Source organism: Triturus cristatus, chromosome 9, assembly GCF_964204655.1.
Source record: "Triturus cristatus chromosome 9, aTriCri1.1, whole genome shotgun sequence".
Lineage (NCBI taxonomy): Eukaryota > Metazoa > Chordata > Amphibia > Caudata > Salamandridae > Triturus > Triturus cristatus.
The window spans coordinates 265,800,453-265,826,096 of NC_140592.1; the positions used below are offsets into that span (position 1 = coordinate 265,800,453).

Genomic DNA, 25,644 nt, shown 5'->3' on the forward strand with positions numbered 1-25,644 from the left:
GACAGTCCAAGGAAGGACCTGACTTCCTCTTTGTTTAGTGGGGGTGGGGCCTTTTTTATCACATCAACAAGTTCTGATTTAGGACGGATGCCACATACACTTATTTCATGACCCAGGTATGTCACATTTTTCATGGCAATTTTACATTTTGATCGCTCTGCAGTCAATCCTTTCTTTTCCAACATTTGTAAAACTTTGGTCAAAACCATATCAGCTTCTTCTCTGTCTTTGAGAATATCATCCTGGAAGAACAGTACGTTTTTCATGCCCTTGAAAATGAGGTACATGATACGTTAGCGCATAGCAGCAGCCGATGCCAACTCGAAAGTAACACGTTTAAATTGGTAGATACCAATCGGGGTGATAAAAACTGTGAGATGTTTACTGTCTTCATGGAGGGGAACCTGATGATATGCGGATGTTAAATCTATAGTGGAGAACCACACCATGTCTTTGGTAGCAGAAAGTAACTCCAATATCCTAGGAAGAGGAAATAAATCAATAAAAAGATTTTTGTTAAGACCCCTCAAGTCCACACATAAGCGGATCTTACCATTGGCCTTCCGTGCGACGCCAAGGGTGCCACCCAATCGGATGATTCTACACTTTCAATTATATTCTTATCCACAAGTTTTTGAATTTCCCCCACAACTTCGTCTCTAACCCCTAAGGGAATAATCCTGACTTTATCGGTACATAGCTTAGCATTGTCTTTAAGGATTATTTTGTGAGAGAATCCTTTAAGTTCACCAATGCCCCCAGAGAAGAAATTTGGAAACTTTGTGGCAAACCCCTCACACTGGTCTCCCTGTACTGGATTAATACACATAATGGGTTCTTCACTATTGGGATCTAAACGGACTTCGAGTTCACCTTGATCCCACCAACCTGATGCACAAGGGCCAGCCTTGGACACATACAGCTTACACACTACTACTCTCCATTTAAATTCAAAGATGAGTTTGCGAAAACCTATGAGTTCTATAGGTTCTCCCGTGTAGCTTACCGGAAGCACATCAGGGGTTTCTAGGTTGGGACCAATTTGAGTACTGAATAATTCATCCCATTTGTTTTTGTTCACAATGGTGTAGGGAGATCCAGAGTCTGCCATCAAGGTCAGAAGTACAACCCCAGCCATTATCTTGCAAACTGTTTTTTTCCTTTTTTTACTCTGATTCATGTTTTCGTTGTCATGTATACAACAAACCTTACTCTCATCGCCATCAGAGTCTGCACTCTCCACCTCATGCTCATACTCATCAACTATTTATCTTACGGATTTAGATTTGTGACCAGACATTTTACAATCAGCACACCTTTATCCTAACGCTGGAAATTTTCTATCATTAGCAAGATGAGAAGAGCTACCACCACGGTATCACTTTCCTTTGATGTCTGATAACTTGTGTGGCTGCTCTTTGTTCCCATCTTTCTCTTTAACCTGTTTATCATTTTTCTTTTTTACTTGTTCAGGACGAGTATAGTTAGGTTTTATCACCTTTACAACTTCATCACCATTATCCATTTTGGCCTTGGCGATATCAGTTTTAGCGCATCTAGACATCAGTTCAGCTTTGCTGATGATGGCAGTGATCTCTCGCAAACTCGCGTCTCCATTAATCCATAGTTTATCCTGCAGATTTTGGTTGTTTCTCCTTATTTATTTATTTATTTATTTATTTTATGCAATTTTTAAAGCGCGCAAATACCCGTACGGGTGTCTCGGCGCTATCGATTACAGAACTCACTTCTTGCGATGAGGGGGAATTAGGCAGAGAACAGCCATGTTTTAAGGCTCTTTCTGAACTTGAGCAGCGTAGGGGCCGTTTTGATGTGGAGTGGTAGTGTATTCCACAGCTTGGCAGTAGCGATAGTAAAACATTTATCTCCCCAGCTGGCCTTTCTTGTCCGTGGGACTTTCAACAAGTAGGCTGAGGACGATCGTAAGGTCCTAGGTTGTTCCACTGGGCAGAGGGCTTTTTTTAGGAACTGTGGTCCGGAGTTGTTCAGAGTTTTGTAGGCTATACACAGAGCCTTAAATTTGATTCGGCTCCTAATAGGGAGCCAATGTAGCTCTTTGATGTAAGGAGACGTGGAGGTGAATTTGGGGATGTGTAGTAGGGTTCTGGCCGCGGCGTTTTGCACCGTCTGGAGTTTATTGAGTACCCTTTCCTGAGCGTTCAGAAGAAGGGAGTTACAATAATCGGTTCTTGAGAACACTAAGGTGCTGATAAGTGTTTTGCCCGCGGACTGTGGTAAGTAAGGAAGTAGTTTTTTTTATTTTTTTTAGGGTGTAGAAGGCAGATGATACCACAGCGTTGGCGTGATGGAGGAAAGTCAACTTATTGTCAAAAGTGACTCCCAAATTGCGGACCTTGACTACCGGTTGGGGGGGGGACCCAACTGAGATGGCCACCACTGTGGGGACCATGCCGGCTGCAAGTTCCCGAATGTCATCACCTCCGTTTTATCAGAATTTAGTTTGAGGCAATTTGATGACATCCAGGAGCTTATCGCCTTCATTCCCTCTTGGAAGTTGGCTGCGACAGATGTTCCATTATTGTGCACCGATAATACTAGTTGAGTATCGTCGGCGTACGTTGTAAGGGCAATTCCATGCGATTTTATCACCCTCGCTAAGTCCGATACATAGATATTAAAAAGCGTCGGACTTAGCGAGGAGCCTTGTGGGACTCCGCATGGGAGGGAGAAGGTCTGGGAGGTGAAATTACCCATCTTGACTGTCTGAGGGCGATTGGCCAAGAATGAAGCAATAAGATCTTTGGCCTTGCCTCTTATTCCTAAAGCCGAGACACGGTCGATCAGAGTGACATGATCGACCGTGTCAAATGCAGCGGAAAGGTCCAGAAGTATTAGGACCGCCGCTCCACCCTTGTCCATCGTTGCTCTGATTTCATCTGCAGCTTTAAGCAGTGCTGTCTCCGTTCCGTGTCCCTGTCTGAAGCCAAACTGGGTGTCATCAAGTAGATCGTTGTCATTAATGAATTTCGAAAGCTGGATGTTCATTGTTTTTTCGAAAATCTTGGCTGGGAAGGGGAGACAGGCGATAGGTCTATAACTGGCGGGGAGAAGAGGGTCCAGAGTTGGCTTTTTTAGAAGAGGCTTAATAATAGCCTCCTTCCAAACCGCTGGATAGATGCCTGTTGAAAACATGGCATTGCAGATAGTAGACAACACGGGAGAAATCGCTTCTGGGATGAGATTCAGGATAGCAGGGGGACATGGGTCGAGGGGGGATCCAGATTTGGTGCTGGCTACCAGATGTTGAATGTGTTCCTGATTGATGGTGTCGAAAGATGAAAAGATGGGAGGAGTATTGATGGGAAGTGCCACAGGGGAGGGGGAAGGGGAGGAATGAGAGAAGGTGAGGAAAATGGAACTAACCTTCTCCTCAAAGAAGCTGGCCAGAGCGTCCGATAGAGACTGAGAGCCTTCTAGGCGCGCGGCGGGGGGATTGGACAAAGTTGTAACCACCTGAAATAGTTCTCCTACCGAGTTTTTCGCCTGGTTGATTTGTGACGTATAGTAGCGACTTTTTTCAGAAACTATAAGTCTTTTGTAGATGGAAAGGGCGTTTTTATAGGTCATTTTGTCTGCAGGGCTATAGTGGCGGCGCCACTGCCTTTCAAGGTTCCTGCAATACTGTCTCTGAATCCGAAGGGGCTCTGTAAACCACTGAGCTGATGGTATTTTCCTGTTGCGGTGGGAAATTTTTATCGGGGCTAGTTTGTTACAGGCCGTGTTTAGGTTTGTCAAGTAATTAGAAGACGCTATAGTGGGGTCCTGTTCGTTGGGGATATGACCTTCCTGCATCATCTCTGTTAAATGAGCTAGATTGATGTTTTTCCAATCTCTGTAAGAAAATTGAGAGGAGGTTGTCGTAGGAGGTTTGGTAGGATTAATTTCAACAGAGAAACAGATCGCTGCATGGTCTGTCCAGATCAGGGGGATTACTTGGGTAACGGTTATAAAGGGACTGTTGGTGAATAGACCATCTAGTGTGTGGCCTGCTTGGTGCGTGGGAGATTTTATCAATTGCAGCAGGCCGGCAGCTGCTAAGTCTGTAGTTAGCTGCGTGGTATCGTGGTCGTTGAAGGCTTCTAAGTGAAAGTTAAAGTCACCTAGTATGGTGAAGTGAGGGGAGCCTGCAGCTGCTTCAATCATATTGCCTATGTTGGCTAGAAACTTGGATCTTGACCAAGGAGGGCGATAGATTAGCATGCCCTTAGACGATGACTTGGCCGAGAGGCCTAGTGTGAAAAAGAAAGCCTCGTATTCAGGACAATTAGATTGCGTCGTTGTGAGCTTAAACTCGTTTTTATAGATTATTGCTATGCCTCCACCTTTTTTATTTTTAGGCCTGTCTAGTCTGCATACATTGTAGTTGATAGGGGTGGCAGCTCTGAAGTCTGGGCCGGAGGCTTCATCCCCCCATGTCTCTGTAATGAATAAGAGATCCAGTTTATGCGTGTCAATCAAGTCGGCAATTTCTAGCTTGTGTTTGCATATAGCTGTGTGGCTTCATGGGGCTTAAGCATCTTGTCACCATTGTTAAGTTGAATAAATAGTCCAGAAGAAGCGTAGAGGTTAACTTCTTTATTCACTGCTTAAGCCCCAAGACAGCAGGGTAATGCTGACGCAGCCGCCAGCCAACAGCTTTCTCTGTCCAGCTCACTGAAACTCTCAAATTTCTCATTCAACAGAGACGTGAGAACACGCACGAACAATGACACAACAACACTCCAAAGTGGCTTGAGTAAACGCTCGAGCACACCACCACAACATAATCCAGCTGTGTGTATCCTCAAGCGTGTCGAATAACAATCATTTAAGAATTGAAGGTGCAGAAACTTCAACCTGGCTTCCCTCACCTATTTGTCCTGGGTGTCTAGTAAGTCTGACCAATGATCCAAGCAGCCTGTTCCAATTCAATTTGAAAACAGCTTTGTTAGGTGTAGAGAAGGTAGGATAAATGTGTAAAGAGCAGTAATCACATCTATCTATAGTTGACCCTCACCTCAAGATATTTCCTGACCGGTGAAATTTTTTGATGTTTGAGGCCTATTTTGTGGATTCATCTCAAACAATAGACATACTGCATATAGTACCATGTAAATGTGCTATCTAAGCCAAGGAAAGATTTTATTTACCTCTGGTAAACATAGTCTACCTACAGGATACCTCGTTCAATCTAGGTTTTCCAGGTTATTATGTTTCCTCCTTTACACATCTCTTTTTTTGTGTCATAGGATGTCTTCTGTGCGCAGTCTAGGATAAACATCCATGAGATTTTGTACAGGATTCCAGTACATGAGGAAGGCAATTTTCACTGTATGCAGGTGTTTTGGATAACATTAAGAACTTTATAAAAGATCTCATTCCATGCCAATACCCAGTCTCCCATTGAACCCATGTAGATGGGCTTTAGGAACATGGTAAACATTTTATTAACTGTGATAGCTGCTGTGGTAGCTAGTTGCTCCTCATGTGAGGTTGTCAGAATGTCCTTGCTTCAATGTGTGCATGCACTTTGGCTGATTTCAATCGTGGCCTACTTTCTCCCCAGATGAATTATTTTTTTGTATCATTATATTTTGGTCGTAATTTTCCTGTGCACAAGTATTGGGAGCATAGAAAATAGGTAATTAAAACAGGATGCCCCAGGCATCCCAAATATTTGTACTCTGCCCCATAGGAATAGTTTCAAATTTTCTCAGTGCTTTGTATCATTATGTGTGCTAAGCTTGAGGTTTTCTAAGTTATTAGGTACCATGCTTTCCAATCCTGGGTTGAGCAATACACCTAAGTATTTAAGACCTTTCAACATCTGTCTCATATTGAAGCCCCTATATTTGCTTTTGTGGTTATATGGGAAATTGACTGTGTGTCACACTTGTTGCAATTGATTTTGTAGCCTGAAAAGTGAAAAAAGGCATGTGACATTGACACCAGGTCATGTATGGAAGTGGCTGGTTTAGTGAGAGTCATCAAAAGATCATCCACAGAGAGGAAGGATTCCACTTCCATTCATATCTACGGCTGACAAATGCCCCACTTCTAAGAGGAGGAGCAGAGGAGGTAGTGGACATCCCATTTGTGTCTCCTGTCTTACAGCGAACTGCCCAGAAAGAAAGCCCCCACAGTAGCCTTGTTCTTACTGGTTTATATATATAGCCTAGTTACTTTTGAAATTAATTTGTCTCCCAGTCCTTTTCCGGTTAGCGTTCCGAAAATATAGCACTTCTCTGTGTGCTCAAAAGCTTTTTAAGCAACCAAAGACAAGATGAAAGATTCTGTTGGTAGGTCACGAGCCGACCATATGCTATAGTAGTCTCAAAAGGGTTCTATCAATGGATGGGATCTCTTTCTGGAGTCTAGTAATCAAGAACATAGATAAAATGTTCCAATCTATACCAATCTGTGCAATTTAATGATACCAAGGGGTCATGTCCTTTGTTATATATGAGGGGGATGATTCCTTTAGTAGTAATAATCCACTAGGAACTTTTGGCCTCAGCCACTTTTTAGAGAACATAAAGCATGGGTGCTAGTACTTCCGCCCGACTTATAACATTTAAAGGGGAACCCTTCATCGTCTGGTGATCTGCAAGTGAGTATATTCATAATGGATTTCTCAATTTCCCACAGCATTATTTACCCTTCTAGTACACTTCCAGACACAGTGATAGGAGTTTAACATGTCTCAGGAAAATGTCTTCTGCTTCCTGCATGTATTCAGTTTAATGGCTGTGTATTTATCATGAAAAGATGCAAATGTTTCAGCTATCTTGATCAAGTGAATGAGGATATGAACCATTTTGTTGCGTATTGCAGGAATACACTTCTGGGATTATCTGTGATTATGCTGATATGTCAGTTGTCGTCCTGGGCCCATCCACCTCTTCCCCCTCCTCCCCGCCATACCCCCTGTGGCTCATAATTGGGCCAGTGTTGTAATTAAAAGAAGGCTAGGTAGTCCAGAAGATGTGGTCCAAGATCTTAGCTTTATTTCTCAAGCAGGATCCACAACAAGTTCAGTTTAAGCTTTAAGTAATATCCAAAGATGCCCCACCAGGAGCAGCCTCCCTGCTGCTCAGCCCATCTCCAACTGATCTTTCCTTCCACTCAAACACACTCAACATTCCGATGACATCACACAGACTGAGCAGCAAGGCAAGGACAGGAACAGAGAGTAGATGCATTATAAACTTCCTAGATTACAACACATCCCCCCCTCATCAAATTAGTGGAAATATGAACATGTAAAAACAATGTCCTTTTTGCAAATCATGAAGATAGTAAAATGCAATAACAATGTACTCTCAAGCATTATATGAAGATAGTAAAATGCCAGAACAATGTACATTTATGCAACAAGACTAAATAATAAATTGTGCGATGATAGAAAGACACACACCCAAAAACCAATGAGCTTCAAGAATAACACAAAGCCACAAAACATAACACTAAAGGGTAATTTAGCAACCCCTAACAACAGGATGATACAAATACACTTGTGCGCACCCGTAACGCACAGTCCAACACCTCACACGAGGTAACAACCAATTCAAAGGGTAAAACCAACAGGCAAGTCAGAGAAGCTTCAAAAGAAGGAGTCTTCTCATGTGCGCACCCGTAACGCACAGTCCAACACCTCACACGAGGTAACAAGCAATTCAGAGGGTAAAACCAAACTAGCAAATCAGAGAAGCTTCAAAAGAAGGGATCTTCTCATGTGCGCACCCGTAACGCACAGTCCAACACCTCACACGAGGTAACACAAACTAAATGGTAAAAACCAGACAGGTAAGTCTGAGAAGTCTCAAGATCAAGAGTCTTCTAACGTGCGTACTCGTGACACACAGACCAACACCTTGCACAAGGCAAAATTTATATAAAAACATACACTAACAGAACCAGAGACACACAAAACCAGAGACGCAATACTCTCTTTCTCCCTCTTTTCATCCAAACACACACAAGAACAACACTCATGAACACCAGCTCCTAGGACTGGAAACACGAAACACCTCACACGAAACACCTCCCCTAAAACACCCCTTTACGCACTTCAGTGCAGCTACACCCGCAGGACTTAGAAGGTGACACAAAAAGAAAGTGACACAAACACCCTCCACTTCAGCAAAAGCCCAGAACTTAGGACATACGTAATCTCTCACCTACAAACACCTAACACCATATACTGGTGATATGACATACAAATCATGAGAGTGAACTTACACTCACACAAAATATATTGACTGCTACACACGTAAAAATAACCTGAAACACTACACACTCACCTCCCCTTTTCCATACAATAACAAAACCAGAGACAAACCACAACTCAAAAGGAAGACATTCTCATCATAACAAAACCTAAAAGAGACATTCGAATAAGTAAATAGACACATCAACCGGTGAGCGATATCTCACCCGAGCTCTCCACCCAATGTGAAACCAGTGTCCAAAGTCCAGTGACATCCATGGATTTCAGAGCATGAACCCTTAAATCGACCACCCCGAAATTCAGTGTTTTGCAAGAAATGTATTTTAGCTTCCACAGACACAGTGCAACCGTCAATAGAACAAAATGGTCACAGGTGATAGGCAACACAAGTGAACTCTATGCTTGAAAAAAAAATACATTGATTCACCACACTGTATCTCCGTGAGTTGCCACCATATCTCCGAATTTCGAAAAAACCCTCGGTGGAGCGTACCTCATAATAACATCACTCCTCATCAAACACGAAAGGTAAAAGCAAAGCACGTAAACAGTGCAAACAATGTCTTTCCGGCAGAGAGTAAACATAGCAAATGGCGGCACGTTGATCTTGCGTCTGCTGGATGGCTCTGGGCACGCTTTTGCACCAAATCGTCTGGAGACAGTACAGCAACAAAAAAAAACGTCATAGAAGACTCGCAGGTTGATGCATGTGAAGAGGTAAGAGGCACGCGTGCTCAGTATGAAATTTCAAATGGTTGCAAGGCGGTTTCCTTCTAACTGAAATATAGGCAAAACACTTACTTGTGATAGTATGGCCACTTTTTCTATCGAAATCCTCATGTATGAACACAGTCAAGATAATACACATTGGCTCCAACTTGTTGAACGATACACCGTAATAAAAACAGGGGTGGAGGCTCTCATGACGTACGGTGCACTGCTTGCGCTCAGAACACCTTTTCAAATACAGACACAAAAAGTGCTCTTCCACGAAAGAAACGAGCTCACGCTGCTGAAAGTACAGAGCTGTCCTACCAAGGATGCAGCCAAAGCGTGCTGATAGAGTCCAAACACAGCAGAGAGACACAGCAGGGTGATCAGGCCAACTGCGTCTCTTTGAAGTGAGATCACTGTTAAGACAGTCACTAGCAGTGCACGGGCAGAGCAGCCATAAGTGTGTGAGGCAAGCAGCGTGCCAGGCAGGAAAAACCAGTACTTCAAATCACAGGACAGAAGAAAGTCAAATGAAAGTCAAACGAAAATTAAACAAAAGTCAAACGCTCTAGTCCTCAGGCTGTCTAGTTGACAAGAGACACTGGTGGGGCTGACCAGAGCGTATCTGTCGTAATCCTTCTTCTTGCGAATTCTTTTTCTTAAATTTCTTAGTCAGATCCTTAGTTTCAGTTGTAGGGTTGTCCATCAGCAACACGCAGGTTCTTTGAAAATCGTCGCCAGTGTTGTAATTAAAAGAAGGCTAGGTAGTCCAGAAGATGTGGTCCAAGATCTTAGCTTTATTTCTCAAGCAGGATCCACAACAAGTTCAGTTTAAGCTTTAAGTAATATCCAAAGATGCCCCACCAGGAGCAGCCTCCCTGCTGCTCAGCCCATCTCCAACTGATCTTTCCTTCCACTCAAACACACTCAACATTCCGATGACATCACACAGACTGAGCAGCAAGGCAAGGACAGGAACAGAGAGTAGATGCATTATAAACTTCCTAGATTACAACAGCCACATTAGTTTTATTAACTATTTTTCTGCTTTGGATATGATGAAGTAAATTTTTGTCATCTTTTCAGTTACCAACCACTTCCTCGGATGTGGAGATGACCTAGATGTATACTGTGCAGAAAGTGATGTAATGGATGATTCTAATTGCTGTTGTTCTGCCTAGGTACCTTTTCATCTTAAACCAGATTCGCTAATTGACAGACCTCATCACATGGCTTTACCAAGTGCCCAGAGAATCTGTGCTGAATTGTCCGGTGATTCATTTGCTAATGTGTATTTTCTGATTTGAGAGCGGAGTAGCTCCTTCTCCAGAGGAGTTTTATACTTAGAGGCTTACATACACCACATTGACAGAGGAGGAGGGCTCTGTGCCAGTTCTAGTTCTAGTTGTACAAGTGCATGATTCAGCAATTCCCAGCAAGGTCTCATAGGGAGTAGTGAGCTATGTTTAAAGTAAATGTGTAGCCAAGACTCAGTACCACATTTGCTAGAAGATCACACGGATGAAGGAGCTTCCATGCTACCATGAAACCAACATCTGAATACACATCTGACAGTCCTGCTCTATCATTATCATTCAATCAGTCGATCGGTCATGATTTGTCTAATACATGATGTATGGTGATATTCCAGTCACCCCCCTGTACTAAATTGAGAGAATGAATGTCAGGACTCTTGAGAATTTATAGAAAAAAGCTCTTTTAGCAGTTGCCTAGATTGAGCCTGTGTATAGGATTTGTTCCAGGGTTTTAAGCTTTGCAAAAACATAGCAGCTTTGTGGAGCTTTCTATGTATTTAAAATCCCATCTATGTTCCCATATCCCATACTTTGAGTGCAACAACACCACACATTTTTCAGATCTGAGTTCTTCTGTTTCAGGCCCTGGTTTGGGCTTGGAACAACCACTACAAATCACAGTGCCTACCCAGTCACATTTCAAACTACTTGAGTTCTTGCCTGACATGTGTGTCTTCTGGAGGAGAGAAATATCACTATTCGTAGGTCTTAAGCTAACATATGGGCCTAGGCTATTGATAATGAGTGGATAAAATACCAGTGATTTCGTACTGGAAAGGTGCATGTCTGCCACAGTCCTTTGTGCTGTGTTTGTTATTGTGATCTGTCAGATTTAGATGGTCTGATAGGAATAATGTGTCAATTGCCTAGACTGATTGGTTGAAGGGAAGTGAAGCAATGGAAATAGGATGGGTGAAGAGTGAAAGTGATTACAGTCTAAGTGTATCTAGTAAAGGACACGCCCCAGAAGTAAAGTGGCTTTTAGGATCTGGCTCTAACTTTTGAATGCCCAGAGCCGAAACAGACACAGGGCAAGGCAGGGTCATGTATATCAGGGATCGATATTGATATGCCATTTCACATTAAATCATTAACTTGTCCATCATTTGTTAGCAAACAATTCTGTCTAATTCTAATTGCTGTGAATTAATAACATTCAACAGTAAGCGGTATTAAGAGCCTTACTTTGTTTTAACATTAGCTTGGCATCCTTAACCAGGCTTACTTGTTAATAGTGTATTGGCATTTAAAAGACCTGATCAGTTGATGAATTAACAGTAAAGACGTAGCTCAGTCCCTGTTGTGCATATCTTCAGCCTTGTTCAGATCTTCTTCTACACAGTCTGTTTTGCATTGGTTCCATCCCATGTTTGAAGTGGAACTTTCCTTGGGGTTCAGCTGCCTTATCCAGTAAGTCTGTTTTGTATTGTGGTACTGTGTTCATCCGATCAGATTCCAGTTGTCCAGAAAGGCCTCCAGGCCATCTAGAGATAAGAATTCCTTAGTATTTCCATCCATTGCCACCAGTAATTTTCTTCATAAAATATTAGTATCTGCAGAAACATCTGTTGAGATTGAGATAGTGGTTACAAGTCCTTTGTAGTGGAAGGAGCCACTATTATATTTTTGCGTATCAGTATCACATGTTGATGTCTCAAGAGATCCATATCCCCATTAGTAGTAGGGGTGTGAGACTTATTCTGTAGGACCTCTGCAAATCAAGGGATTGTTCAAATCTTATGTTCAAGCATGCCGTTAAGATTCTAGAATGTTATCATATACTTTTTTTCAGCCTTTTCAGTCACACTGTGAATTTGTATTTTGTTCTGGCGACTTCAGTCTTCCAAATCAATGGGTTTCTGTTTTACGTTCCACAGTTCTGATTCCTAGTCAGCTTCTCTTTTCATCCTTGTCTCTATTGCTGTTACTCGATGTTCGATGGCTTCTAGGCTAGAGTTAATTCCCGAGATATCTGTTCTTGATGACATAACGTCTTCTGACATTTTCTACATTTTGCATTCAAGATTACCTGTTTCCAGACCTAATGCTGATTTTACTTTCATTATTGATTCCAGGATAATTTCTTAAGCTTGAGGGGTCAGGATGTCTTGACATATTCTTATTTCCTTATATTGCCTTTAAAAAAAAGTAATTGCAGGAACGATTTAGAGGAAGGCATGCATGAACATTTCTGGTATGCTTAGTCTCTCAGCGTAGTACACAATTGTCAACACAATTGTAGATGTAATACTCCACATTTTTTATTGTTAGGCATTGGGTTCTGCAGATAGTCCTGCAGAAACCAAAAGTTGAAATTTACATAAAGTTGCAAAAATACAACCCCACTAAGTCAGCATGACCTCTATGTTGCAAACTGGTGTGTTGTGCAATGTGACTTGCTCAGCATCCAACAAAGCTTAATATGTACTGACTAGTGGACCCAAAGAAGTGGTAGTCAGCAACTCTCCAGAGAAACCATGCAGAGAGACAAGTTCTATTTCTGATCGAACAAGGGCTCAGCAGTTAATTGCTTGTTATCTCTGGGTGTCCTAGGCACCAGATACAATATATTTTCCTCACAGTTCAATCCACTCCCTGAGAAGGTACCCTCTTAGCCACCCCAGTGAGTGACCAAGTAGTAGTGGCTCCCATGATCTGAATGGTGTGCACCCCTGTTCACCTCCACTACCTATTGCAACTCTTGCAACCCAGCCAATAATGGATCCCCATTCTGGTGCAGTGTAGTTGTGTTTATTAATTCCTTCAATCATTCTTCTCTTTTCCCAAACAGGACAAACCCGGACCGACGGTCATCACTGGTTTCTTCGGGGAACAGGAGGAGGGTTCCGTGTGCACTGTCGAGTGCAACAATTTCCTCTATTCAGTGGGTGCAGTGACATCTATTGGAAATAACACATGCTGCAGATGTGCCCAGGGTTTACTCTTTACATAGAATGGTTCTGCTTTCTTCACTGGTGACAGTTTCAACTTTCATGGCATATGACCCATGATAAAGGCTTAAATGTGCTCAACGTAAGATCAGCTTTGCACTGTTCTGCTAAATAGTGCCATCTTGGCTTTGGCAAAGCTTTGCCAGCCCAACAATTTTTGATAAATATTTTTCCCCTATGTCATGAGTCGGAAACGGCAAGTCCCACAAGCCCGAGAGCGACCAGTAACAGACTATTTAAACCACGCCCTCGCTCGGCTCGGGGCTTGTCACTATTGACGTGCTCGCGCTTACGTGTGGACGAAGACCATCGGAGAAGCCGGCTCACCCTCGCTCCTCAGCTTGATCAGATATTCGTCATCCTTCTACATCCTCGAACAAAACTTTCCAAGCTTTGCGTACCTGCGGCGCGCTTGGCCAGCAATGCAATACATTTCCCGACTGATCGGTTTCCTACTCCCGGCTTCCTCCCCGCACCACGCATGCGCGTCTCCAGAGCCTGCAAGAGTAGCGTCCCCCAGCTCCCGCGGAAGACGCTACAGTTTTTGGCTGTGACACGAGAGGAAGCCACTTCTCCCGCAGCCGCGCCTCGAGTGGTTACTGGGCAAGACTTTACACCAGACCTGAATCTTCCTTCGTTTCCGAGCTTGAACCATTGACACTCGCTAGGGCCCACAGCGGACTAACCTGGAGCTTTACAGAGGTGCAAGGCTGCGCTTTTCTTTCCTTTTGGCCATAACCAGCGCGAGATAGCGCTCTGCCCTACGGCGATTCTCTCCGCTTCCTGATTTCAAGGAGCGTGATACCCTGGCATATCCCTGGTGGAACGGAACGAGAAAACATCCCGAAGTTCCAGTCCAGGGTCAGAAACAGTGGACAGATAAGTACCTTAGTGATTTAACTACGTGTACTGCTTTGATACTTGATTCTTTTCAAGTGATCTCTCAGCCGGGGCTCACAAGGACTACATGCAGCTTCCTTTGCAGGGCAGGTTGGGGTGGAGTGCAGGAACAAGAGTTTCCCAAAATACCTGACGACATCCCTAATCTTGAACTACGGGCTGCAGTGTTTTTGTTTCTTTTTCTCCCTTTTTTCCCTTTCCCCGAGCAGGACCCTATCTCTGAGGCGTTACGTAGCACTTACTGGTAGTGCCCTTTAGGGGAAGGGGTTGCTTAGCATCATCGCTCCTGCTGTACCCGGCTACAAAGGTTAGTGATACCTTCCTCTGCATGACACCCTATAGCAGATTTGGTCTCCTCCTTTGCCTTCAATTTCTGCATATACATGGATGATACGCAGCTCATCCTGAGCCTAGATGCTGTTTGCAGTGTCCCTCAGGAGAACTTAAAAATGTGTCTTTGTTCAGTAGCTAATTGAATGACTGCTAACTCCCTGAGCTGAAGACCAACAAAACTGATGTTGTCATCATCATTGGTTCCGCTTCAACTTGGTTTTCATGCTGGCAGCCGTTTTATCTCGACTGTTTTCCACTCCCTGCCTCCTTCCACATCAATTAGGTATCTACATCTGCAATAATAGGCTCTACTTAGAATAACATATTTCTAAGCTCTTTTACATATGCTGTAAATCATCAGAAAGTCATCAGAAAAGTCATTCCCATTCTTCCTATAAATCTCTTGCTCAATGTCTCACTGTGTTGAGATTAGAATGCTGCAACACACTGTTTCTAGAGCCCTATTCCATTTTTTGGAAGGCTGCACTTCATTCAGAGTGCATCTGCCCGCCTTTCCGATGGCCTAAATAAAAGAGCCAGCTCATCTTCTCATCTTTCTCTTTTACACTGGCTCCCGATTCACAAGTGTCTGTTCAAAGCACTTTTCCTTTGTCAAATGGCTCTCTCAGTCACTCTTCTATGGGCAACTATCTTTCTTAGCAAAACACACAAGATGATGGACGGAATGTTGCACATTGGCAAAACATTCACCCCCAGTCACAGATCTGGGTTTAATCCATCATTATTTTGCTCACCACGCCACCCCAGTTCAGACATGGCCATATGCAAATCAGTCTTGACCCTGTTCCTCATGGGAACAGTCCAGCCCGAACTGCCAAGCCATGTCTTCCCTGGACCGGAATCAAGCATCCTAGGACCGGTTTCGGGGTTTCACCCCTCTTCAGCCAGGATAGTTTGACTCCAGTGGCGTAGTGAGCATGGGACCCACGTCTGGGCAAACCCTTCCCACATAGGGCGAACAGCAAAACACACAATATGATGGACGGAATGTTGTACATTGGCAAAACATTCACCCCCAGTCACAGATCTGGGTTTAATCCATCGTTATTTTGCTCACCACGCCACCCCAGTTCAGACATGGCCATATGCAAATCAGTCTTGACACTGTGCTTCATGGGAACAGTCCAGCCCGAACTGCCAAGCCATGTCTTCCCTGGACCGGAATCAAGTATCCTAGGACCGGTTTCGGGGTTTCACCCCTCTTCAGCCAGGATAGCTTGACTCCAGTGGTGTAGTGAGCACGGAACCCACGTCTGGTCATACCCTTCCCACATAGGGCGAACAGCAAAACACACAAGATGATGGACGGAATGTTCTACATTGGCAAAACATTCACCCCCAGTCACAGATCTGGGTTTTATCCATCGTTATTTTGCTCACCACGCCACCCCAGTTCAGACATGGCCATATGCAAATCAGTCTTGACCCTGTGCCTCATGGGAACAGTCCAGCCCGAACTGGCAAGCCATGTCTTCCCTGGACCGGGATCAAGTATCCTAGGACTGGTTTCGGGGTTTCACCCCTCTTCAGCCAGGATAGCTTGACTCCAGTGGTGTAGTGAGCACGGGACCCACGTCTGGGCATACCCTTCCCACATAGGGCGAACAGCAAAACACACAATATGATGGACGGAATGTTGTACATTGGCAAAACATTCACCCCCAGTCACAGATCTGGGTTTAATCCATCGTTATTTTGCTCACCACGCCACCCCAGTTCAGACATGGCCATATGCAAATCAGTCTTGACCCTGTGCTTCATGGGAACAGTCCAGCCCGAACTGCCAAGCCATGTCTTCCCTGGACCGGAATAAAGCATCCTAGGACCGGTTTCGGGGTTTCACCCCTCTTCACACATGTTTTTTAAAGTAGCGACACATGCACCAGCAGCTTGATTTTGATGCCAACCCGTTGCTTTGTTTTTCAGAAGTCATTGGAGAAGCCATTGGCCATGCCTGGGGGGGAGGAATCCATGTGTTGTGCCACACCATGATCAACCACCACGAGGAGCAGGAGTGAAGTAAAACCCAATTGCAAATAGGAAGGTTGGTGTTGCTGGCACCAAGTAAGAGTAGTTATATCATCCAAGGTGTGTAACTTTATGTAGTGTTGTGACTTTTCCTCTTTCTGTCCTCTCTCTTTTCCCTTGCTGTTCAGCCTGAGTATGTGTGGAATGTTGATGACACCTTGGAATTTTTGGGTGCCTGATCTGAGTCAGTTGGTGATTGCAGGCTGAGCAGCTAGGAGGCTGCTCCTGGTGGGGCGTACATACTGGCCTACTTACCAACTTACCTTCCATCTTTCTACTATTCTCTACTCTTGTAACCGAAGTATCAATAAAGCTTCAACCTGGAACCTACTACTTGGTCGCACATGCACCAGCAGCTTGATTTTGATGCCAACCCGTTGCTTTGTTTTTCAGAAGTTATTGGAGAAGCCATTGGCCATGCCTGGGGGGGAATCCATGTGTTGTGCCACACCATGATCAACCACCACGAGGAGCAGGAGTGAAGTAAAACCCAATTGCAAATAGGAAGGTTGGTGTTGCTGGCACCAAGTAAGAGTAGTTATATCATCCATTGTGTGTAACTTTATGTAGTGTTGTGACTTTTCCTCTTTCTGTGCTCTCTCTTTTCCCTTGCTGTTCAGCCTGAGTATGTGTGGAATGTTGTTGACACCTTGGAATTTTTGGGTGCCTGATCTAAGTCAGTTGGTGATTGCAGGCTGAGCAGCTAGGAGGCTGCTCCTGGTGGGGCATACATACTGGCCTACTTACCAACTTACCTTCCATCTTTCTACTATTCTCTACTCTTGTAACCGAAGTATCAATAAAGCTTCAACCTGAAAACTACTACTTGGTCTCCTGTGGAATTACTATCTTCAACATTTTTCACTATTATCTAGCATACATGTATATTATCCATCATTATCATCTCTACATGTATTACATTGAAATTGCATAGATGGTAGTAGGATGGTAAATAAGATGGAAGTAAGATAGTAGAGTAGCCCCACCAGGAGCAGTCTCCCTCTGCTCAGCCTGCAATCACTGAGTAGTAAGGATGTGAAATATATAGAATGCAAAACCCGATGGGACAAAGTCTCAGGTAAAAACATGCAGAGTGGCAAAACGCACACAACGCAAATCCTGCAAATAAAAAAAAACAAGCACGCCGGATCTCAATGCAAACAAGTAATGAAAGTGAGCAAAAACACGTACCAGACCAGTACGCCTGACGTCAAGGCACCCCTAGGTTCCGTGAAATGGATCCCATAATCGGCAAACTAGAGAAAAGAAAATGGGTAATGGGACAGAAGCAGGCCGATGAGCACACAGCGACCCAGCATTGCAAACAAAGGGACCAGGACACGGAACATAGAAAATAATGTACGTAAGTGTTAAGTAGTAAGTAGGCAAACTCTCAGGAAAAACGCAGAAGCTGAATTCTACGCCTACACACACCCCGTAATGAAGGGGTAATCACGTAAAATCTCAACGGCGCAGTAAGTCTGTAAAGACTGCAATGAGTAATGTAAACTCAATAAACAACAAGAGAAGTGAAAACTAGGCCTAAAACTCCAGTCACAATAGAGTACACACGTATTCATGCACGTGAACTGAATGCAAACAATGACTTAATAAATAGATAGAGAGGTGCATAGAAAAGTATGTAAGCAGTAAGCAGTAAGTGCAGAAGTAAACAGCCTCAAACACAGTATAAAGAGAATCGACAAGCAATAACTCAATAGCGCAAAGATACGCTGTACACCTGCCAAGACGAGCAAAGTCTAAGGCAAATAAAGAATGCTTCAACAAATGAACTCTAGTGCAGTACAAGGAAAGTGAACACTCAGAATCAGGAATAGAGAGTAAGACCCTAAAACAACAAACTTCATGAACACAATACAGTATAGAATGTGCAATGTAAAGAATACATTGCAAAGTGTATGAATTAGACTAGTCTGCGTAAGCTGAGTAAAGGTACCCTAGGATGAAATACAACACAGTATGAATCACAGAATTAAAAAAAATAATAAAAAATAAAATAAAACAGGAGACAGCAAACACCGGTGAGCGATATCTCACCCGGGTTGTACATCCAGTGAAGGAACAGAAGTCGTGATGTCTGCCGAACACAGTTCAATGCCAGGGTGGAGACTGCAGAAACTTGCGAACGAAGAAGAAAACGCCTCTGAGCTGACAAGAAAAATGTATAAAGTACTTGTGATTCCTCATGCGTAAACTCAGCATAGCGTCCACTGCTAGCTCAATGACAGTAACGAGAAAACGTGGTTGGCAGATAGCGTGTAAAACAGGGCAAGGTATGCTGTATCGATGGTGCCTACCGCAAGATGACGGCACGTTTGGTGACGCCGTGCTAGGTGGCTGCAGGGGAGTGTGTGCGCCCAACATTGCTGCACAGTGAGGCTGAGACGGAGAAGGATTCCAAAGCGTCCTTGAAGATCAGAGGATCCACGAGAAGGTAAGAGCGCGCGCTGAGCTTGGCGCATGTTGTTTTTCAAACCACAACAGGGCGGTTGAACTGCCAAATGTAGAGGGGAAGGCGAGGCCCACAATTAAATTAAAAAAACTTACCCCCAAATGTTCACAAGACTTGCCATCGAACAGGGTTCATCTAGAGTATCAGCGTGTAAGCAAAGTAATTGGCACAGTTGATTCTTGTCACCGGCTCCACGAAAGCATCTCAGAAAACACAACGGGTCCGCGAAGTGCTCGCAAAATAAAGAGGAGATACACCTCTGATGTAGAGCCAGGGTACACAGGCAGTTTGTATGGATGGCGATTGCTCAAATTGCTTGCCGGGTGCAGACAACAGTGTTTCCCTTGTACAGAAGGAGTAGGTCCAAAGGATGAAGTACAGACAGTAATTGACAGCACAAGAGACAAGCAATAGGATGGGAAACTGGCATGCCCGAGTTGAGGCTGACCGGTCTAAAATGGTAACTGGTGGGGCTGGGACTGCCAAGTTCTTTAGAAGGTAACTCGTAGGTGCTTTGAGCTTGAGTTTCTTTTAAGTTGCAGTCTATTTTAGTTCCAGTTAGTTGCAAGTTAAGCATTCCTTGTAGATCATGCAGGTTCGTATTCCAATTGTCGCCAAAATGTTGAAGTTAGTAATTCCACAGGAGACCAAGTAGTAGGTTCCAGGTTAAAGCTTTATTGATACTTTGGTTACAAGAGTAGAGAATAGTAGAAAGATGGTAGGTAAGTTGGAAGGTAAGTTGGTAAGTAGGCCAGTATGTATGCCCCACCAGGAGCAGCCTCCTAGCTGCTCAGCCTGCAATCACCAACTGACTCAGATCAGGCACCCAACATTCCAAGGCGTCATCAACATTCCACACATACTCAGGCTGAACAGCAAGGGGAAAGAGAGAGCACAGAAAGAGGAAAAGTCACAACACTACATTTCCAAAGATACATGTGCACCTGCAGGCCAGAGTAACAGCAGGGTAGAATCACCAATACAACTTCCTGACCAGAGAGACAGTTATGCAGTTACTGAGGAGTTTCAGAACACTGTGCACTCTTGATGTTTTCTAGGAGGTTGTTGATGAGTGAGGGGTGGGGGGGCAACATACGATTCTCCTGAAGTTTCGGTTAGTCGTTGGTTCTCTAGACCAAACACTATTTATTGGTCGTAAAACAAAGACTACTCTGTGACCTGCAACCCAGATGGGGCTGTCATGATGCAGGAACCACCAGACCTAGTGTTTCCCTTGCCCTAGCAAATTTGATATGCAAGGTGGGGCTTGGTGATGTCTGTAAGTGAATGCACTGGTATTCCACGACAGAGGAAGGCGTGAGGGTGCATGTGAGACATGGAGTGTGTGGGATAGAGAATTGTATCTTACAGAGAATGAATAGAGAAGTAGGTGAGACTGATATCTATTTAGTATTGTGCTTTTATACAAAGTGTCTTACATATACAAGCAGTAACAGCAGGAAGAATTCAAGCAATTATTTGCACTATAGTATGATAACAACACGGGGGGTGCTCCTTCACCTGAGCCCTAAAAATCAAAGCAATTAGTTGTACATCGTATGGAAGAAGGATATTGGTCCGAAAGGCATGGAGCCTAAAGCCTAAAAGAGCATAATCGAGATACGACCCAGACACTAGGCAGCAAGTGGTATCGACCAGATTATAGAACTCCCTCCCTGATAAGCTGCGACTTATCCAGTCTGAACTGGAGTTCAGGAAAGTACTAAAGACATGGCTTTTTAGCCAATGCTAGTTAGGAAAGCACTAAAGTCATGGCTATTTGCCAGTGTGGTCCCCTGCAGTCTATCTGTCCTGCTTGATTGCGTAGCACCAGGACACCTCTGTTTGAGGTTGCTGTCGCGCTTTATAAATGTAGGTGTATTGTATGTAAAGTGACCGATTACGAATATAAGAAGCATTCAACCTGCACAAATAATGCTGAGCCACGTAATGTTACTATTTAAAAACGAGTCACAGCAATCTCTGCCTCACAGATCGCATTCATATCTTCACCACATTTCCTATTCTCTTGCCCAATTGGCATGCGGTCTTTATCAAATTATCTTATGCTATTGACACTCATATACTGCTTAATAGTTCACTCGTTATCCTGGAGATTACCAACACCGTCTGGAATACCTTTGTTTCTACAGCAATCTTCATTGTTCGACTCCAAATCACCCACCATTAATGGGATACCTACTAGTGGATGCATAAATTACATCTCACCTACACCCCTAGAAAGTTAGTGGAGCCTGGGGAAAGTGCAATGAACTAGCCTACCTGCATCCAATTAAAGCCAAGTAAAGCACAACGCTAACACTGACTTTTACACCAGGCAACAATGGGTGCTCTTTGGCATTTTTAGACAGTTTCGGCTAACTCTATTGTTTGTCATGTATTTTTTCTATTTTTACAATATTATGAACTGGAGTTATCCAATACATGTGCAAGCCCCCATATAGAGAAGAACAGCACTCAAACCGAATAAAACAACAGTTGCAATAGTACCTTCAGCAAAGGAATGAGGCTGAGTGTGTTGCGTTTAAAAATGTGAACAGATGGAACTGAAGGGTTTTTTCAACTGATGCGCTTTGGGTGCAAAATCCTAGGAGGAGTTAAACTGAAAGCCCAGATTGCAGGCAGACAAAGAATAGAGAATTGTGGTGGGATGAAAAGAAACAAGAGGTGGATACTACTGTCTATTGTTTGTTATTGAGATTTACTGACCTACTCAGATATTATCTCCTGAAAATAGGGGGAACTGCTTTCTCAATTATTATGTATGCAAATGACGTAGAATTACTTGATTTAACTCCACTAAACCATATACGTTGGCAGGATTTGCAAGAAACCTACAAAAACGGATATGACGAGTTTTGAAGGTTAAGGTATAGTCTTCTTCACACGTCTGGTGATTAAGTGAGGTGAAATTGAAGTCTACAAAGAAGTGTCAATACACTGGCCACCAATCTGTATGGCAAGCTGTATTTTCACATACAAAGGGCCAACACAAACTATTCTGGCATGCGTTTGTTATAGTTACTTTTTTATATATCAGAAAGAAAACATGATGATATATCACTTCTCTAGTTCTGTGCAGCGAAATATCTGGCAGTGGCGTTATATGGTATTGAATGTTCAACCTACAATCTTATAGAGAATGTGGACATTTGACAGCTGTGACACACTATTCCACTGTCAAGAGACAGTATCTAGATTTATTGTTTGTAATATTCCAACTTCTACGGTACACTAGACCAAGGGGCATGCAGGAAGAAACATGATGTCTTCTTCTGCTCCAGAGGGTACATAATAGGAAATGTAGAGTTTACAGGTAAACCGAAAGTTATTACTACAAGCAGGGCGCAGTATATAATCGTCACCGAGCTTAGAAGCATTTTTAAACATCTTTGCAAATGCCTTGGTTCACAGAGAATCTACAGGAGGTGCTAAATAAGTAATTGCTTCTTATTATGATGTTAAATTTCTTCCAACATTTTTGCAATGTCCTGATATACCACAATGAGACTTGATTCAGGTGGTCCCTGGGCAATTGGGTTACTCTGCTCCAGTTGTGAAATGTGAGCCATTTCTCACAGGTGACCCACCTCAGTTTGACTTACCAGGCACTTCCCTTCAGCTCCAATCTCTCAGGCAGCAAGACAGAGCAGCACAAGGCTTTCTCCACGAGGTGATGAAGTACACAGTAAATGACGAAATATGACTCTCTGCCTTCAGACACTGCTTTACTTTGGAAAAGAAAAACAACATTTCACTCAACAGTTGAGTCCATTGCCGATGTTAACCAATGATACTGCTAGTGATCAGTTTCTAATTTTCAGATTGCAATCAAGCTCACATCACAAGCATGGGACTAAGCTAACAGATAGCTGACTGTTTGCTTCACTTAGGACAGTTCACATGCCATGCTCACAAGCACGGTCCCAACATTCGAAAGCAGAATACAAAGCTGACTCATCACTAGATTCAATTCAATGTGGCCACTAGTCAGATACTAGTTGGGTTGCTGCATATTCAATTGGAAGTGCATCTCTGTTTAATCTACTGAGATTTGTACTACTGTTCAAAATGTAAGTGTTTTTACAATTTTTTTCATTCATCCTCTAAGAAACACTCAGGCCCAAAGCAATGAGCGCAAACTCTCCCAAATAGAAAGCAGAGGTCTTCCTAGGCCTAGTAAGCTATACTGTCACAAAAGGGGGTGAAGGTGGCATTGCACAGTGTTTCTGGCCTGGTCACAGTCTAAAGGAGACCACGTGCCCAAAGACTAATGTGGGGACTACAGGCGGATTAAATGTCAATATACTATAATCTCTGTCCTGGACAGCAAATACTTGTCGCTTCTATATCTTAGTAACTGCCAGTCAAGGTTAATGTGTTCAAGGTCATGGTGCCCACTAGACAGGAAACTTGTTATAACAAAGCTTTGTAGAGAACAACGCTTGTCGTGTGCAATGGAGGTTCAAATGTCTTTATTCCAGCAACTGCATAACACATTTGTCTTTTGACTATAGTTCCTTTACCAGTGTTCCTACTTCCTGCTACCTTTCCAATAACCTCAGACCAGTGAGGAAGTTGAGAGGGTCCTCAGTGCTACAGAGGTAACTGAAGAGTGCACACAGGTTACCCTACAACATGGGCAGATTAGGGCAGAACAAGGCGCAGCAAGGGGCTTTTCACCTGGGCGCTCAGATGATCTAGGCAAAGGAAGGGTCAGAATACCCTGAAGCAGGACGGGGTACGTCACTCTCTAGAATTGTTTTTAAGTCCAAAAATGATGCTTAAGCTTGGCTCTGGTTCTCTGGCAAGCAAACACTCCGAGTGCAGCACCAGGATTTATTTCTCTACATATGCCTTGTTTCAGAGCAAAAGGGTTGTATTATGAAGAAGTTCAGCCACAGAAAAGTTATGTCACTGGAACACACATCTCTGCCAGACTGGTACAGCTCCGGCATGCACTGAAGAGAAATCCTAGACCAATTTACAGGTCAAGGAGACAAGTACTTATAATCAGAGATTACCAATCAGCTCTATTGCAATTTCCAAAAACCCTGTGGCTCCTCCAGTCACATGGCCACTGCGTGGTCAGCTCTTATTAGTGCCCTTCATGAGCATGTGTTTACTAGCTTCGATAAAGATGTATATTGGACACTGATCAGCCAGGAAGAGTCATAGAAGAACTTTGCACAATGATTTTTAAAAAGCGCATGGTGTCCTTTGTATTGATATATGTCAATAAAAAATCTTTGCAAAAAACACAGTCTCTTCTGGCAGAAGTCTAATGGCAAGTTTCCAAGGAACAAAGGGCAATATGCACGAAACTTCCAGTTTTCATTTCCTAAATAGCAAATCCTAAGAAATTGCTATTTTAGAAATGCAAAATGAAATGTACAAAAATAGTGATATCCTAATAGCGATTCCTACAGAGTCGCATACGCTATTTAGGATATGCAAAAATATTTGTTCTTATGGGCCTAAGCCCCCCCCCCCCTCCCCTTGAATCACTCCCCAAAAAAGTGGTGCACACGTAAAGCGTTCAAATGCTGTAGAAGCGAGTGTGTGCTCTACGGCACTACTAAAACAGCAGTTTTGAATGCCAATCCCTATTTTGCACATGGTTACCATCAACTTGGAATCAATGGTAATAGCATTTCCTAAATGCCCATTTTGCATTTAGGAAATGCTTTGTACATGTGCTTAGAAAATTGCAATTAGGAAATTCCTATTTGCAATTTCCTAGTTTGGGAATAGCAACATGTGATTTCTTCTTGGTAGATATCGCATTTTGCTACCACGTTTCCACCATTGTATATGCTAAAAGGCTATTTAGCATTTCTTAGCATCCAGAAATAGCGATTCGGTGCCTTAAGAAATGCTAAATAGCTTCATACATATGGCCCACAAGAACTTAAACCCCTACACACAGGGACACTGTGATCCTCTACAGCCCAATCCAAGAGGGGGAAGGAAAACGTAATTGGTGATCTTTTAAGTCAGCAGTGACCTGGACAGTTTGGCACACAGGTCTCCACCATTTTAAGTTTTGTTACATGGAATGCAAAATGAATTAAATGTGCACCCTTGACAACAAACACACAACCAGTACACTTAAATTATGATATTCACATTACAGACATACCCTACTGCCACACATCTTGTATATATTGAACTGAAAGTACTAGTTAAGAAAGATGAGTAGAACAGTTATCAGTCCATTTAACAAGAAGCCCATCCCTACATGCGTGACAGGTGGGCTCGCTGGGAGAACATAAAAGAACACACAGAAACTGCACAGGAAATAGGCATAGGTCAGGGAAGCAGGCTTTCCAGAGGTATGAAGAGGTCAGTTGGCCCTTTCAGATCAGATTGATCAGGTAATACTCCTCCACTGGGGTTGCTCAATCATTTGATTGGATTCACCAATAAGAAAGATCATCCACATTCCCATGAAATAACTCTGCCTTACTCATTACTGTAGAACCCCCGTTTTGACAAAAATTGGACCCGTAAAGCAGCTTTGGATTCTCATCCCTTCTTTGTCATATGTTATTCAAGGAGTTAGTGATCCATCTGAGCAAAATACCCCATCCCAAGTAAGTAAGGCTTGAATCTTCGAAGGGCCCAAATATTTGC

The 25,644-nt window shown here is 43.3% G+C and overlaps 1 protein-coding gene across 1 annotated transcript in view; it reads right to left on the bottom strand.

Moving 5' to 3' along the window:
• NOL8 (nucleolar protein 8) overlaps positions 1–25,644 on the bottom strand; it is a 361,614-nt gene that overhangs the window by 314,076 nt on the left and 21,894 nt on the right. Inside the window, exon 2 of the mRNA XM_085624883.1 lies at positions 22,614–22,739. The gene's annotated coding sequence lies outside the window, so the exon portion shown is untranslated. The remainder of the gene's footprint in view (positions 1–22,613; positions 22,740–25,644) is intronic.